At 42.2% G+C, this 15,677-nt stretch overlaps 1 protein-coding gene across 4 annotated transcripts in view; it reads left to right on the top strand.

Moving 5' to 3' along the window:
• Nucleotides 1–4,922: 4,922 nt before the first annotated feature.
• The window catches only part of tanc2b (tetratricopeptide repeat, ankyrin repeat and coiled-coil containing 2b), a 243,509-nt gene continuing 232,754 nt past the window's right edge, over nt 4,923–15,677 (top strand). For 3 of the 4 annotated variants that reach the window (XM_035405991.1, XM_035405993.1, XM_035405989.1), the window contains exon 1: nt 4,923–5,335. The gene's annotated coding sequence lies outside the window, so the exon portion shown is untranslated. The remainder of the gene's footprint in view (nt 5,336–15,677) is intronic. The other variant, XM_035405995.1, reaches the window with a different exon arrangement.

Below are 15,677 nucleotides of genomic sequence, written 5' to 3'. Positions count from 1 at the left end.
TGTGGCTCTCCAGGATCCGGGTTGCAGACCTCTGCTCAATCACAACCCTGCAGAATACTGTACCCTCATATGAGCTCCTCAGATGTGTAGGTCTGTCGTGATTTAGTTACTGTTTTCCCCCAGTTCCATTAGTTTTTTGTTCTCCAGTCTAAAATAAGCATTTCCATTGCCTGTTTTGACAGGTGTCTTATCAGTTTCCACATCTCGGGTGTGACTGTCATGCTTGCTGGGGTTCAATTTGCCCGGCCGGCTCGGCAGATCTCCACGGGTGTGCAGCGGCTTTGGTCTCGTAAAGACCGTGGGGGCTGCCCTGGGATGGAGGGGGGCTGAGCAGGAAGGGTTGGGTGGGACCATGCCCACTGAGGCATGAAGCTGATGCCAGCAAGTTCAAACTGCACTGATGTGGCCAATGGTCATAAATAGCAGCCTGATGTGTCCTACATCCAGCCTCCCCTTTGGCAACAGGCCAACTTCCTCCCCTGAGACAGGGACAGAAGCAAACAAGGACTAAAGGAACACAGTGACAGATTGCACGAGAGATTGACAGATCATGTATAGAGCAAGAGAAATGTACCATTGACTGGAAAGGAGATGCAGTTTACATTGCCTTAGTGGTTACTAAGACTCCTGATTGTATATATTTGGGAAATTTGGTGGAATTGGATGTACAATAAAATTTGTTCTATGATCAAACATTGCGTAGCCAACTCCCTTTTTAGTAACACCTGAGTGGATGCCTCTGCAGAGAGTGCAAAGGGCTGAAATTTTTTACGGTTGATGTGCACTCGAATGTTATATTTTATATTACCACATAACCCAATCTCACCGGTACCATACTGTAAATGAGTAGGACAGCTATGGACTGTGAAATTTAAGCCTCAAACTGCTTGGTCCCACGACTGTTCCATCTATCTCACCATTTCTTTCTTTAGGATTGGTTTGACCTGTCTTGAATATCAGTCTGTCTCTCAGAACATCCACATGTATTTCTTCCTCGGTGAATCAGCTTTCAGAGAAGCTGAAAATCTCACGGGATTTCATGAATAATAAAAACACTTTAAAAATACCCTTTGTTAAGCATAATGAAATGATTCACAATCCTCTACTTAATTTCAGGTCAATTATATTTGGTAGGTTTATTGTTTACCTAAATCAATAACAGTATATATATGAGGTATCTAGAAGGGCCTGAAAAGTTCTGGGAAAAGGTCTTGTGGACAGATGAAACCAAGATTCACTTTTATCAAAGTGATGGCAGGAGCAAAGTGTGCAAGCTAAAAGGAACTACCCAAGATCCAAAGCACCCCCCCCCCCCCCATCTGTGAAATATGGTGATGGGGGTGTTATAGTTTGGGCATGGCTGCTACAGGTACTGGCTTACTTGTTTTCACTGATGATATAACTGCTGATAGCAGCAGAAGAATAAATTCTGTTGCGTACAGAAGCATCTTATTTGCTCAAGTTCAAGCAAATGCCTCCAAAGTCGTTAGGCAGTGCTTCGTCCTGCAGTAAGACAATGATCCAAAATATACTGCTAACGTGACAAAGGAGTTTCTCAAAGATAAAAACTGGAAAATTCTCAACAGGCCAAGTCATTCACTAGGTCTGAATCCAACTGAAGATGCATTTCATATGCTGAAGAGAAAACTCATCAGAGAAGATACTCAGCACCTAGTGAAGTATATGGGTCACAGACTTTAAGCAGTCATTGCATGCAAAGGATATGCGACAAAGTACTAAACATGACTACTTTCATTTACTTAACTAATTACTATGTCCCAAACATTATGGTGCTTTGAAATGGGGGGACTATGTGTAGAAAATGCTGAAATTTCTACATGTTGAAACCAAATTTATGAAAAGCTCACTAAATAAAAACTGAGAATGTGCACTTTACAATTTTAGATTTGGAATTAAACAATTCAAATGTGGTTAGAGTACAGAGCCAAATACAGAAAAAAAATCTTTGTCCCAAACATTATGGAGCTCACTGTGTGTTTGTGTGAGTATATATATATGCACATGCACACACACACACACACACACACACACACATATATAGATATGTGTTTGTGTGTGTGTGTGTGTGTGTGTGTCAGTCCTCTCCAGAGAGGATACATTCTTAGTAATGGAACTGTAATCTATGCTGAATGGGTCTTAATTCAATCTTGTCCTGAGTGCTACAAGCAAACAGTGGAGTGACTTTCCATACACTGTCCATTCTTTCTGTGATATCTGTACCACATTTGACAATAGCAGGGCTTTCTTCTTTTCCAACTTGACTTGATAAACATAAAGAAGCTGTCTATGTTCTGATTTTTATCCAGAGGGAAGAGCTGGACAGCATTTTGTCTTGACACTGATGGAGCTGTTACTTTAATTGAATTGTGACAGCTACCTTGTGTTGAGTGAGTGATATCTTAACAAGCATGCTATTTGCAATTTAATCAAGAGAAGATGCATTTCAAGAGGAAGTAAAATAAATGCTCATTCTGTAAAACTAAAAAAGTGATCCTTCCATAAAAAAACTATTAATGTGACTAATTGTATGCATAGCTTTTTGCATATTTTAAACATTATATATTGCAGCTCTCAATAGATGTATAATAACCTAATATGCTGATTTGGTTGCACATTGCATTACTGTACATTCATTAGTTGACAGACAGCAAAAATCTGTTCCTGATTTTCCAGAGATTTCTATCTAAAAGAGCGATCTGTCAGCTTTATGCTGTATTACCAAGGCCCATCAATCAACCATGAATTTAATTTTTCAGATTAGCATTATTATGTTCCACATAATGGTGGAAATTGAGTCAGTGTGGCCACACTGAGTCACGATCTTTCATACCAAAAAGCTACATCTTTGCTTCCCTGCATAAAATATGTTTGCTTTCTTTATTCAATGGTGTTACAGATAGCCAAGATATGGAGACTTTGTCTGTGTTCATGGCCATCAGTTCAGAAGAGATGTCTAGGAGCACCGCCAGTAGTTATGTTATATGGATATGTTAATTAAAATACACGTTGATCATCTATTAATCTTCTGTTAATTGCCAGTCTGTCACTATGATATAAACATGAAATGAACTTCTCAGTGCTTGCTCTGAAATGTGTGTCCATGTGAACAAGCTTTTTAATTAACGTTGTCATCTGATGACAACATATTTTGCATAGGGAATCTTACTTGAAGCCAAACTTCAAAAGAATACTTTTGTTTGTTGAATGTAACTACACTGTTTCAAGAATAATATTAAATATTAACATTATATATCAAATACATTTGCCAAGTAATACAAAACTTCAGATAAATATTCATTACTCTGTATTATCCATACACAATATGAATGCTGGAGAAATGGACAACGCAAGGGTTGGTTTTGAGGTTCATTGTGTACTGTTGTGCACCTACAGTGGGACGTGGGTCTGCTGAACACCCACTGTCATCAAGAGGTGATGACCTGCAGGGCAAAATATGTGGAGAAAACCAGGAAGAGGAAAGCAGAGACGGAGCGGAAGAAATGCTGTCCGTGCGTTCATGTCAATCACTGAAAAATCCGGTTGGATGAGTCTAACAACCGCCCACATAGAATGTGGAATTTCCCTGTCTGCAAAACCCACAATACTTGTATTGTATATTTCAATTTCTGATCATTTAGCCATTGGCTACCAGTGATGGTGAGAATATAGTTCACTCTGACAGGTGAATTTGTTGGCAGTTCCTGTGCTGCACATTAGCTGAACTCCAGACAGATATGGAGATCAAAAACAACACGTGTGCTCTGTGATGTGTAGGAAGTGGAAATGTGGACCAGTGCCTGTCTCTACTCTAGGTGTGGGCTCCCAGAGCAGGTGTGGTCTAACACACCAGGGATCAGTCTTTGTTTGCATTCCTGTGTAGATAAATGTTTAAGAATTTGATTTCCTCTCACGAATGGGATTCCTGTGCTGTGCGTCCCTGAACCATTTTTCTTTTTTATCTCATCATGCCAAAAATTGAAGCATTTTAAATAGAAAAGGAACAATTTGTGCCTCTTTTAAGGCACACATATTTTCATTATACTTGTGTGAAACCTTCATTATAAGAACGTATTCTAAAAAAAAAAGTCATCTGCATTAAGTTTTTTTTTGTAAGTAAATCGCCAGAGGGAGACATAATTAGGTTTTAAAAAAAGGTTCCGTCAACAAAAATGATCACCAGCACCCATTTGTCAATGCTTCGGAAATGAATACTGAAAAGAAAAGACGTCTTGTGAAGTTTAGAAAGTGCCCTCACTGCTGTAGTAGACTAAATAAAGTCTAAAGCAAAAATATATATATATAAATAAATAACAGGTAAAAATTTCTTAAGGGCACTCTCACTTCTCACAAAGTGAGATTCTCTGCATGATATTCTGGGATGATAATTTAACATTTTGTGATATTTCAGACCATGCAAATATTCCAAGTTGCCCCCCCCCCCCCCCCCCCAATAGCTCAGTATATCCGAATCCTCTTTCGGGTGAAAACAACACAAGAGCATGCTTTTTAAGATTAATAAATTATTCAGAGATGCACATAACAACTGGCCTTTTGAGACTTGTGGGCTAGTGATTGTATATTAAAACGCAATAAAGTATTATGATGCAAATTTATTATTTCAGAATTGACCATGTATATATTTATATTAAAGGGGGCAGAGATTAAGTGGTTATCAAACATCCCATACAATACCGCAGTTCGTACCAGGTGGAGTCACTGCTTACATTCAGTTTGTCTTTCACCTTTCTATCGCATCAATTTAAAAAAAATATATATCCATGGGAAGATGAAATAAAGATTTGATTGCCATCGACCATGCCGTCTTCTTGAATAATTCCCAACATATCTGTTGCGAATGCCCCCCCCCCATGAATAATTTAACTCCTTCCTGCCGCTCGCAGCATTCTGGCTAGGCAGTAGTTGTACCGATAGGCGTGCTCGCGCTACACACTGCGTATTCCTGGCAGATGCGTGTTTTTGTTATGAATCGACCGTCCGCTCTCCTTGTGCACTGGAGCCTTGGGACTGTAGCAGCGCGAGGCGAACTTACTGGCTTTGCTTACCTCTGACGAGCCGTTTCCACTTACTCTCTTTTTATGTGCTTATCCCGTTATAGAACTAAGATAAAAACGATTTGTTTGAGTAAAAAAGGAAGGTGGATAGAAAAAAACTAAGAAAAACAAATAGTTCGTTTGCCAGTGTTCAAATTATATCAATAGCTGTACGGGAAGAGGAGCCGTAAGACCGGCTGCACACGAGCAAGAAACTGCAGTTGTGTTGGTTGAACGAACGAGGAGGACGGAGGAACTGCAAGGTAGGTGATATTGTAGGAATCTCTAGCTGGTGATACTCACGTTTTCAATAACGTCATGTCTTTAAATGGTCTGGATATTTAGTTGTCATTGAGCTCTGTAAATGAATTAGTGCTCGGTACCTTGCTATTCAGCTAACAGTCGCTAATTAGTTAACGTAGCAAGCTAACCACAGAAGCCGCATCGAGAAGCACGTTATCTGTTGGCGAATTTGCTAGCTAATGTTAGCTAGCTACCTCCGGGCGTTTGGCAGGTAGTGGTAGCTAACGTTAGACGACTGGTTATTTGAGTGCAACTCAACACGCTAGTTTTCAAGCTACATTCGACAGTACGTAATGACTGCTTGGCTTATAAATCTGCTATCTGATATAAATGTGGTTGAATGTCACCAATTAAGTACAGGCAATTGAGAGCTAGTCGGCTAGTCGAAAATATATGCTTTGCATTGTGTTTGAGATATGTATCGATAGCTGGCTCGGGAGCTGAGGTTTAGAACTAATGCTGGCTAGCTATCTACGCTTAACTAGTTTACTTTATAGTCATTTGTAAAAATTTAGCATTAGCAAGCTGTACATGCAGTAGCTAGTAAACATGTTATCTGGCTTGTTAATCTAGTCAATAGCTGACCAAGTTAATGGTATAAGTCTGGTCGCAGTTTTCGTAGATGTCATAGTTAACCATGTTATCTATTACACCAGTCGACATGTGTCGTTGTCAACTGCGTAGAAACCATATTCCTAAATTGTATCCATTGCTAGCTAACTGACAATATCTTCAATCGCGAACTGTGGTACTTGTAGTAAAATAGAAAATTGCAATTTGGTAAATGTTTAAACAAGGTAAGTTGCGAATGTGTGACATTTCCTTCAGCGATCTAGTTTGTAAATCGTGTAGTTTTTTGTCACGTGAACAAGCTGAATTAGTTGCTAAAGCACATTTTTCCCGCTTGTATGGTTAGCGTTGAACTTCTGAATAAAGGTGATTCATGTCTTATTTCCCAGCCCTGTAGGTAATTACTTTAAATGCATAATGACATCAGTACTTTACAGTATGAATGGAAGTTATCACGAACAATATGCAAGCAAAACAGCAGTGGATAAGCTGATATGCTTGATGAATGGATGTTTAGTTGAGTATTAATCATAAAGAACAGTGACTGCAGGATCAATTAAACTTTATTGTGAATAAAATGTAACCACAGGTGGCAAACTTAAATACGAAGGGTGGGGTGCGCTGAAGGTCCAATTTAAAAAATAACGCACGGCAGAATGCGCTGTCATTCGCTGAGTAGCGGGCACCAGACGACAAATTTCGCATTTAATTGCCAAAATTTGTGTCTTCTAATCATTCATCTTGGCTTGCTGTGGGTAGATGTATACTACATGACATCTTTGTACGTTAGACTGAACACTGAGACATTCTTTCGTTTCTGCTACCATGCGCACGAATCCATGTAAATATGTAATTTAACATTTAATTAATGCTAATCGTGCATTTGGTAACGAGTGTGTTTTCTGAAGCATTTGTAAAATAGCATCCCCTGTAACTGAAGCTAATGGCTGCATTATTCGCGGTCGGGGCACTGTACCGCACACTCAGGGCGAAATAAGGGCAAACCTGGCTGTTCAAATAAGTCCATGTTGTAAAATTAAAGGTTGTTAGTGGACAGTTCTGCTCCACAAATAGTGAGAACTCAGCTGATGTTCTGCAAATGACAGTGACTCGTCTGAGGAAGAATTGGCCAGAAGTGAATTTAAACTCAATACATAGGCCTAATCTGCAACGTGCACCTTAAGGTCGGCTAATTATATTATTTTACAATACAGAGCGCTTAGTTTCTTTTGTGATACAGCGAACACTACAGTGGCCCTGCCCTTTGTTGCGAAAGAGGGCGCCAGAGGCGCCAAGTTTAAAATATTTGAACTGCGATCTAGTTTGTAAGCAGCTGAAATGTTCTCTGATATAGCCTTTTGATATCTCTACTCAAGAAACGCTACTAAGGCTAGCAGAAGAGTCGCCGCAAACAATGTCTGTTAATTTCTTTTCATACAGATCTTGCTTTAAAACCACGGTGTTTGTGCTGCCGGACACGTCATTTTAATGGAACGATAAAACCTTCCTACTGTTTTATGACCACAGTTGCTTCAGAAGAGCTGGTTGGTTGGAGGCTACCCATGCAAAAACATGTACAGTAATTGTCTTAAAAGTTCCCATTGCCTTAAGAAATGCCATTTTCATAGAAGTGTAAAAAGTGTAAAACTCCACACTGAATGAGCATCTCCTCCTTCTTGTGATTTCCAGACCAGTTACTGTAAATAGGGTTTCCGTTAGTTTTTAGTCCAGTTCCAATCGAATAGTGAGCGTGGGACAATGGTACAGTTATCCTGAATTAAAAACAAAGCGTTAGTCATAAGTCCAGGTCGGATAACAGCCAGTTTTCCCAGGGATGATTCACTAGGCTGTTGCCCCATGCATGTGAATCTCAGCAGGCGCTGCTCTCAGTGTATGGAGGTTTGGGAAACCTACGTTCCTGTGAATAATTCTCCAACTATGAGGACTTATTCCTGCATTTTCACTGCTTCCCAGACAATCAGATGTAGACTTTCATGTCGGTAAAGGAGAGGTATGCTGCTTTATTGGTCCACCTGTGATTTCAGGTAGAGGCTCTCACAGCAGGTGCAGTCACAGTCTCTGAGGCTTCCTCTTTCCATGCGATCACACACTTGTTATCATCAGGTCTGCTTCCCAGGGCTTTATTATGTGCACAGTGGGCGGATTATAAATGCCTGACTGTTTATTTATGTGTCATCATTATTAGGCGCATATAGAATCTGCTGTCTAGTGCTTCTTTAAAAAGGTGATCTATGTAGGGACGAGTAGCCCCCGTGTTTTAACCTAAATCCCATGGCTGAAGGAAATCTGCCGGTGGCAATGAAATCTAATATTTCTGCATTGACTGTATTTCTGTCTCCCTCTTCCTTTCTGCTACCCCCACTCACAGTTTCCATGATGTGCCTGTATGATTTCTGTGCGAAAGGCACATTGGCTCATGGATAGCCAAACCAATTGGGCTATCTCAAGGATGTGGTTTTATGTATTTTCTTTCCCTTTTTGTGTAGATGTGTCCATCTGCATTTTTTTATGTACCCCAACACACACACACAGGCACACACACACACCTGAGCTCCTTTGCCTTCCCTACGTGCAAATAATAAGTGTCCTATAAGCAAGACATATCGTGGTCTGGGCCAGGCAGACCTGTGCTTCCCTATGGTCGCGTCTCGCAGCTCTACCTCTGGGGTTCGGAGGGTGGGGGGTTGCGACACTTCTTTGTTCTCATTCCAGCGCTGTTCTGGCGCATCGAGGCTCTCCTCGCTCGCGACTCGTCAGAAAGCGTCTGGAGATCCAAGGCTGTCGGGGTCCCTCCTGCATTTCCGCCATTGGATCCTAATCTCAGCAATGGGCAGGACTGCATGCGGTGCCCAATGTATAATCAGTTAGATGCATTGATGATCTCCTTCTCATTTAGAGCAGTCGGCCCCAATCGTGAACGGCCGCCTTATTCACACCGCCAGCGTGGATGCAACCAGTCAGTATCAGTGTCGGTTCTGCCGATGAGCTTTGAGGTGCAGCCCGCAGACCCCGTTGGAGACATTACCCTTTTCCATGACGGACAGCTGACCTTAATTGAGGCGGTTTGTGGGAAACTGGCCTGGTGGCTGCTGGCCAGCGGCTACCTCATTTTGCGTGTTATCGCACGTCTGGTGTGTGATCTTGACAGGGGCTTATCTCGCAGTGCTGTCATATTCTGCGGTAAAAGGAAAAGGCTATTACAACAGCCGGGTGACCCCGTGGGTTTGTTCAGGTTTGAGGTGATTAAAAACATTTTGCGGTTGCCGTATAACATTGTCTAGTTTAACCATGTCCAACAGCTGTGACGGATAAGGTCTTAAGTTCATGCCAATGGAAATGCAGGGTATGTGTTTTGATAATGGGCGGTTTTTGTTTATTGTTTTTGTCTGCGGTTTCATTACGATGCAGGGCCAATCAAATGTCACGCAGTTCAGTTGCACAACTGTGTTGAGGAGCTGATGTCTTTTCGTCTTGGTGAAAAGTTCTAGCCAAAGCGGATGTTGCGAAGCGGTTAGGATGTGTTTTGTGCTTTTAAATTGAACAACAGCTCTAGTTGTATAGATCTAAACAAATTCTGTATGAAAGAGTTATTTGGCTGATATTTTTTAAATTATAGGTTGAAACTAGAAAGGTTACAATTCCTGAAGGAATTGTGTGGGCTTGCTTACCGATGGGTATGAGCAATATGTTGCATTCTGGTTGCTAAGGACATCTTTGGTTTGTTCACAATGAGGCACTCCAGTTCATAAATGGCATACAGTAACTAGTGAGCTGGTTTTCCCCATTTTGATTGAGACCAGACTAGTGAAGATAAAGGCAGTAATGCAGTTTATGCTCAATGATCAGCAGATTGTTTGTTGAAGTACTTGAGACTGCTACACCATGTGTTTGCAGTGACCCCCGCGTCACTGGAGGCACATGCATACACTCACACACACGCACTCAGACGCTCACACATGCAGTCTGGAGTTCCCTCTTGCCGAGAAGGTCCCGCCATTGCGACAGTGGCCCAGTTTACTGACCAGCTAGGCCTTGGCATCAGCTCCGGAAACTTTTCGTTTAATATAATTGCTTCTTGAGTTAATCCTTGATTTCCTCACGGTTCCTCTCTGCAACTGCATACTGACTGCAGCACATATGAATATATTTGTCCCCCTCTCGACTAACGAGAATCCAGCGACGGGAGGGTGCTGTTCCAAACGTGATTTTCAGTGCCCAAATGCTCTGCCTTGTCTCCAAGCCCTTATCTCTGCCCACAGGGAGTGAACAGGCCTTTCTCCCCATTTCCAGGAACGGTACTGGTCTGCCAGACCCTGTGGGGATGAGGGGGGGTGGTCATAGCAGGGAGGGCGCTGGAGGAAAGAGGGGGCTGTGATCCCCATGCATTTTTAAACCGTCCTGTGGGACATGGGCTATATAATTAACTATCAGCCAGCTGGTGAAATCATTTTTAAGCAGTATAGTGAAGGAGGGAATTTTCCCTTTAAAGCAAAAACATGTGGATTGATGTGCTGGAATTCGGTTTAGCCGTGCGGTGCGTATGTTGCGCTCATTCAGTTTTCGTACCACTAGGCCTAACTCCCAGCAATTGTGGTCCTGACTAAACACCGTAGTTGTCTTTTTTTCCTTTGAGTCAATCGCATATTTGTGGAGTTATAAAAATGCCAATACTTGATTTTTTTCTCCCCATTAGGTTTGACAAGCTCTTGTTTGGGGGTGTTTATTGTTGCAGAAAGTGTCAGACAGCAGTCAACAAATATGTGAGTTTCTCAAAACGGTATGAACTCTAAAAATGCAGAGGTAAAGGTGATTCTGCTGGGGTGTCTGGAGTCATCTCCCCAACCCTAATCGGCGGTGTTATTGTGGGGAACCGTGAGCACTTGGCTGGAGGACGGCTGGAGGGGCCCTGGCAGCCGTGGGCGGGGCTTGCCAGTCATGGCCGTAGCGCTTGCTCTGGGAGTAAATGCACTGTTCTCTTACATGCTCAGTTCTGCCTATTCGGACCAGGATAGCACCAGCTGCAAGACTGGCTTTCTCACATACGCCAATGGAAGAGCAAAAGTTGTGCTGTGATTTTACCTGGACTGATTTGTTTAGTTGGCAAAACATAAATGTGAAGAACTCAGACAGTTTTTTTTTTTTTTTTGTAAAAGAATAGGCTTTAAAAGGACAGGTTTGGATGGTGACGCTTATTGAAAGCATCCTGACACTAGACACATGAACACTAGCAAACTATAAAATAACCAAAATGTGTTCTATTGCTAACTAGCTAGCTAGCAAGCTTTGCCGTGTTTGGTTTCAAATTTTTATCAAACAGCCTCAAGTTGGCTAACTTTAGCTCACTGCAAGTTACATTTTGTTGCTGCTGCAAGAAGCCATGTCCTAGGCACCATCAGCATACGGTAATAGCATCGATATGTTCCAGCATTATATTACCACTGTCATATCTAGCATGCGTACGTGATTTCAACAAATCAAGTCTCCATTGGTACGTAACCACCCATGCCTACAATAAATGTTGGGCTATTTATAGGCTTTGGTGTGACGGCTACTCAAGCATCGGAAGCATTTAAAAAGGACAACAACAGAGACCTGACAAACTGTTTACTGAAAACAATCAAGTCCTTGCTTGCGGAAGAATGACAGTGCAAATTGAGGTAATTGACCCAAACATTGTAGACGGTGTAAATACACGTGAAGTGACAACCCCACATTGAAAACAGTTTGTTTTAAACTGGCAGCAGAACTGTTAATACTGCAAATTGATTTCTCAGACCCACATAGACTAGCCTACATCTGCCTTTATTGCACTGATAAGTTAAGTCTAGCTCATCCTTTATGTTTCACTGCTGATGTGCCATTTAGAAAAGAAACTAAAACGGCAATGAATGAAAAAGAAAAATGTGATATTTCTGTCAGATAGCCTAATTCATTGAAATATATTTACGTAGATGTAGAGAGTATAAACTCTCCTATGACGGAATCTCAACCATGTCAGCCACACGGTTCTCCTTTCCTGGCTTAAGCAGTGGTTGTATTAATACAGGATTTAGTTTTTTGTGCAGGAGAAAGGGACAGAACAATGGGGGAGACGTACACTGTGTTCCATCAGGTAGTTGGTGACTGGTGGCTTTGTTAGGTTAATCCTATGAGACCACTAACAAGGGCATGGACCAATTATAACTGGCAAGTGCTATAAAATAGGTGCATGCAACACTAATTATTTCAGGCGGCCAAAAGCTCAACGTTTATTGAACCGCTGTGATCTGAAGTGAACTCAAATTTAAACAAAGGAACTTCTCCCTATATATTCGTATTCATTGTTCATACTTGAGCTTGCTCTGATAAGAACATTTTTGCCTTAAGTTTCTTTTTTTTTTTTTTTCTCTTTTGTACATGTTGGAACATAATGTGCTTGCATAGTCTTTAAAACCTCTGTCTGTTTTCTGTGGTTGGTTATACGTTTAAAAATGAGCTTTATTAGAAATTTCAAAATGCATCACTTTGCATATGATAAAGAACAGTTTTCACAAGATTAAAGGGATATTTCACTTTGGTGTAACACAAGTACTTTTATGGAGCCTATCCCATTGTATTTGCATAGCGTGAATCCTCCTCCCAGTTCACCATTCATTTTTGGCACCTTGCTGAATTTTTCTGAGTAGTTTAAAAGCACAAAGTCTAACTGCAGAGGATAATAGATCAATAAAAGAGAGTACTAACGTCAAACAATCTGTTTTTTGAGCTGATGAGCTGTTGTCAGGTTTAGGTTAGCTATATTTTCTGATTGACTACTGCGTAGAAATACTGCAAGCTGTGGTTAGATGTTTTTAAAATGCACATTCTCATGTGAATATGTTATTATGTATAAGGATATGTCACTTGGTTAAAATAAAACATTTTCCAGGTCCTCTTTTTCTGATGCATTTCTGATGCAAAAATGCATCAGAAATGCATCAGATTTTTAAAAAGGCAGGTTCAAATGATGGCGATTCTTGAAAACTCGAGATAATTTGTGTGAAATTGAAAGTTGAAAGCAATGGAACTCCTTGTAGACAAAACGTTCAAAGCTCAAATAGAGGTTTTAACCAGTTGTACATCAAAACTGCATAGCAGCCTCCTATTCAGATTAAGTAGCTAGCTGTCATGAAATTGCTTAACAGGTGTCATGACATCATTATTAGGCAATTAAATCCCAACCTAACGGAAACATCCTTTTAGAACTTACATTTGAATCAGTTCATATACTTGTGAAGCGACTGATTCTGATGAGCTTTTCATTAAATGGTTGTTGCGTAACTGCCCACTTGATCTAGCACCGTATTAGTAGTTATTCTACTTACTTGCGCTTGGTGTTGCTAGCCATATTGGTTGTGGAAGGTACTTTAGCCGAAAGGCTCCCATGTGTGTAACGTGCGCCTCATTGCGATAATAACTGTAATCAAGGGCAATCCTAACTGCAGCTGATGCAGGCTGTGTGACTGCTTCACTGTGGAGAAATGACACCCAACTGCAGCAGCCCACTGATGTCACAGGCAGTCCACTGATGTCAAGGGCAGTCCACTGATGTTACGGGGCAGTCCACTGATGTTACGGGGCAGTCCACTGATTTCACGAGGCAGCACTTGCTGCATTTCCACACTTTCTCGTGAGGAGGTGCCCTGCCATGTCCCTGCAGTCTCTAAACAGGCGTACGCAGACCGACCCAACCAGTAAACCAGCTTCTGCGTTGATCTGCCTCGCCTGAGGGGAGGACGCTGTTGCGGTCATCTCTCCGAGCCCCGTTGCCTTCAATGGCACGTGAGGAGGGCTGGAGGCAGTTTGCGGCGAACAAAAATGGACGCTGGATTGTGGGAAATGTTCCCAGATGGGTATTTCAATTGAAGATGCCGTTAAAGGGGAATTGCACTTTATAACACCCCTGCTTCTCATGACTGATATTGTCCTTCTGATGAATGTGTCTCCCTTCATTTTTCGATTAGTTATTTCAATTTAAATGTCTAACGTTAGAAACAAAGACCTATTTTTTTTGGCGCAAGTCCACATAGTAGTACGGTTTCTGGTTTTTTCTTCTTCTTCAATTTCGTTTTGCAGCAAATCGAGAAGAAGCGAAGCAAAACATTCCGTTAACTTAGCTTTGAAATCGAGCAAACTAACGTCTGCTAGCTTTTGTTTGATGCAATATCGGTGTAATAATGAGGTGCATTGTACCCGGTTGTTATAATGCCCCTGTTAAACTTGACTTGAAAGCACATTTTCATAGTTTTCCACGCGATGCAACTTTGTGGCAGACATGGCTGGATGTAATCAGACACCCCAACATAACAGCCGAAGAAGTTCGCAAATGAGGACTAAGGGTAGCCTATGTATCGTCCACTTTGAATGCACCGACTACCGAGAAGCCTGGAGCTGTACCCACCGTTTTTCCATCGTTGGTCGAACCGCTCATGGTAGGTACTATGCGGGCTGGCTAACGCTATCGTGTCTGTCTGTGATACATAGGATGTCTACCATCAGTTGCCCTTTTGTCCTGAGAATAGCCTGTGGTTCCTCAATCTCGGCCCCCTCCTGACTCGCTCTCGCTCTCGCACGATTAGCCTGAAAATTAGCCAGCTCCTCTTCTGTAAATTATTTGTTATTATGTTATTATTGTTCGCTAGCTAGCTATTGTTTTCTTATCATCGATGATCACAGAAGCGGCTGTGAGTACAAACGCTCTCGTCGCCATGTCTGTTTAATGCAATAAATTTGGAATGTTCGTAAAAAGCCGTTCAAATTGAACTGTTCAAGGAAAACGTGTTCGCCACGAACATTCGCCTCTGCTCGCTGAACTTGAACGCACTTCTCGAGTGTGCACGGCAGGACGCAACGTTCAGTCTTCCAGCTGCGCGGGATCTCGAGGTGCGGAGGCCTTGCGCTCGACTGCCTGGCTTCATTCCCCGTCCCAGGCCTCTGTCTGACAGCCACAGCAGAACCAGTCAGGTCAGCGGGCGCTACGCTACGAGTGGAACCTAGCCATGTTTCTTCAGCAGGAGCAGCGCTTTAGAGACGCGGGGGCGCACGCTTTCGCGCGGTGACGCTCACGCACGGAAGCAGTCAGACAGAACGCGTGGGTCCCGTCACGACAGGGGGGGGTGGGGTGGTTCAGGCTTTATGAGCCGGGCCCTGTAATCGGCTCCCCGAGGGAGTGGTTCGCGCGTGTGCGAGGGACACGCCCTAACCAGTCAGACTGCTCGCACCTCCATCCTGTACCTCCATGTAGTGTATATTTGTCGCAAAATTCACCAATTTCATGCATATATATTGCATAGTGCAATAAGTGCAATTAGGATTCAGCTGTGCAGGACCCGCAGAAGTTCTCCTAGAGTGGGCTAAGTATCTGTTTTTTGCCATTAGTGTAGCTAGATTAGACTTCTACCTGTTTTGTAGTTTGCCCAGCATTAGTTTTGGTGTTTGTTTGTGAAGTGTAGTTTGAAGTGTAGTATCTTATTAGCCTCATTTGCTCTAACTGACTGCATCAAGCAGGTATTGTGTGGAGCTAGTTAGCTGCTGGTTTGTGGGGCAGTTGCTTAGTCACCAGCAGTCATCTGGCACTATGATCCTTACTTCACTCTAGTGTTTCTTTTGCACCTCTACATTGTGAACCAATGCACTTGTTGTACGTCGCTCTGGATAAGAGCGTCTGCTAAATGCCTATAATGTAATGCAATG

The sequence above is a fragment of the Anguilla anguilla genome, chromosome 2 (genome assembly GCF_013347855.1).
Source record: "Anguilla anguilla isolate fAngAng1 chromosome 2, fAngAng1.pri, whole genome shotgun sequence".
NCBI classification, from domain to species: Eukaryota; Metazoa; Chordata; class Actinopteri; order Anguilliformes; family Anguillidae; genus Anguilla; species Anguilla anguilla.
The sequence above is the reverse complement of the archived record's forward strand: the minus strand, read 5'-3'. Positions and strand labels throughout refer to the sequence as shown.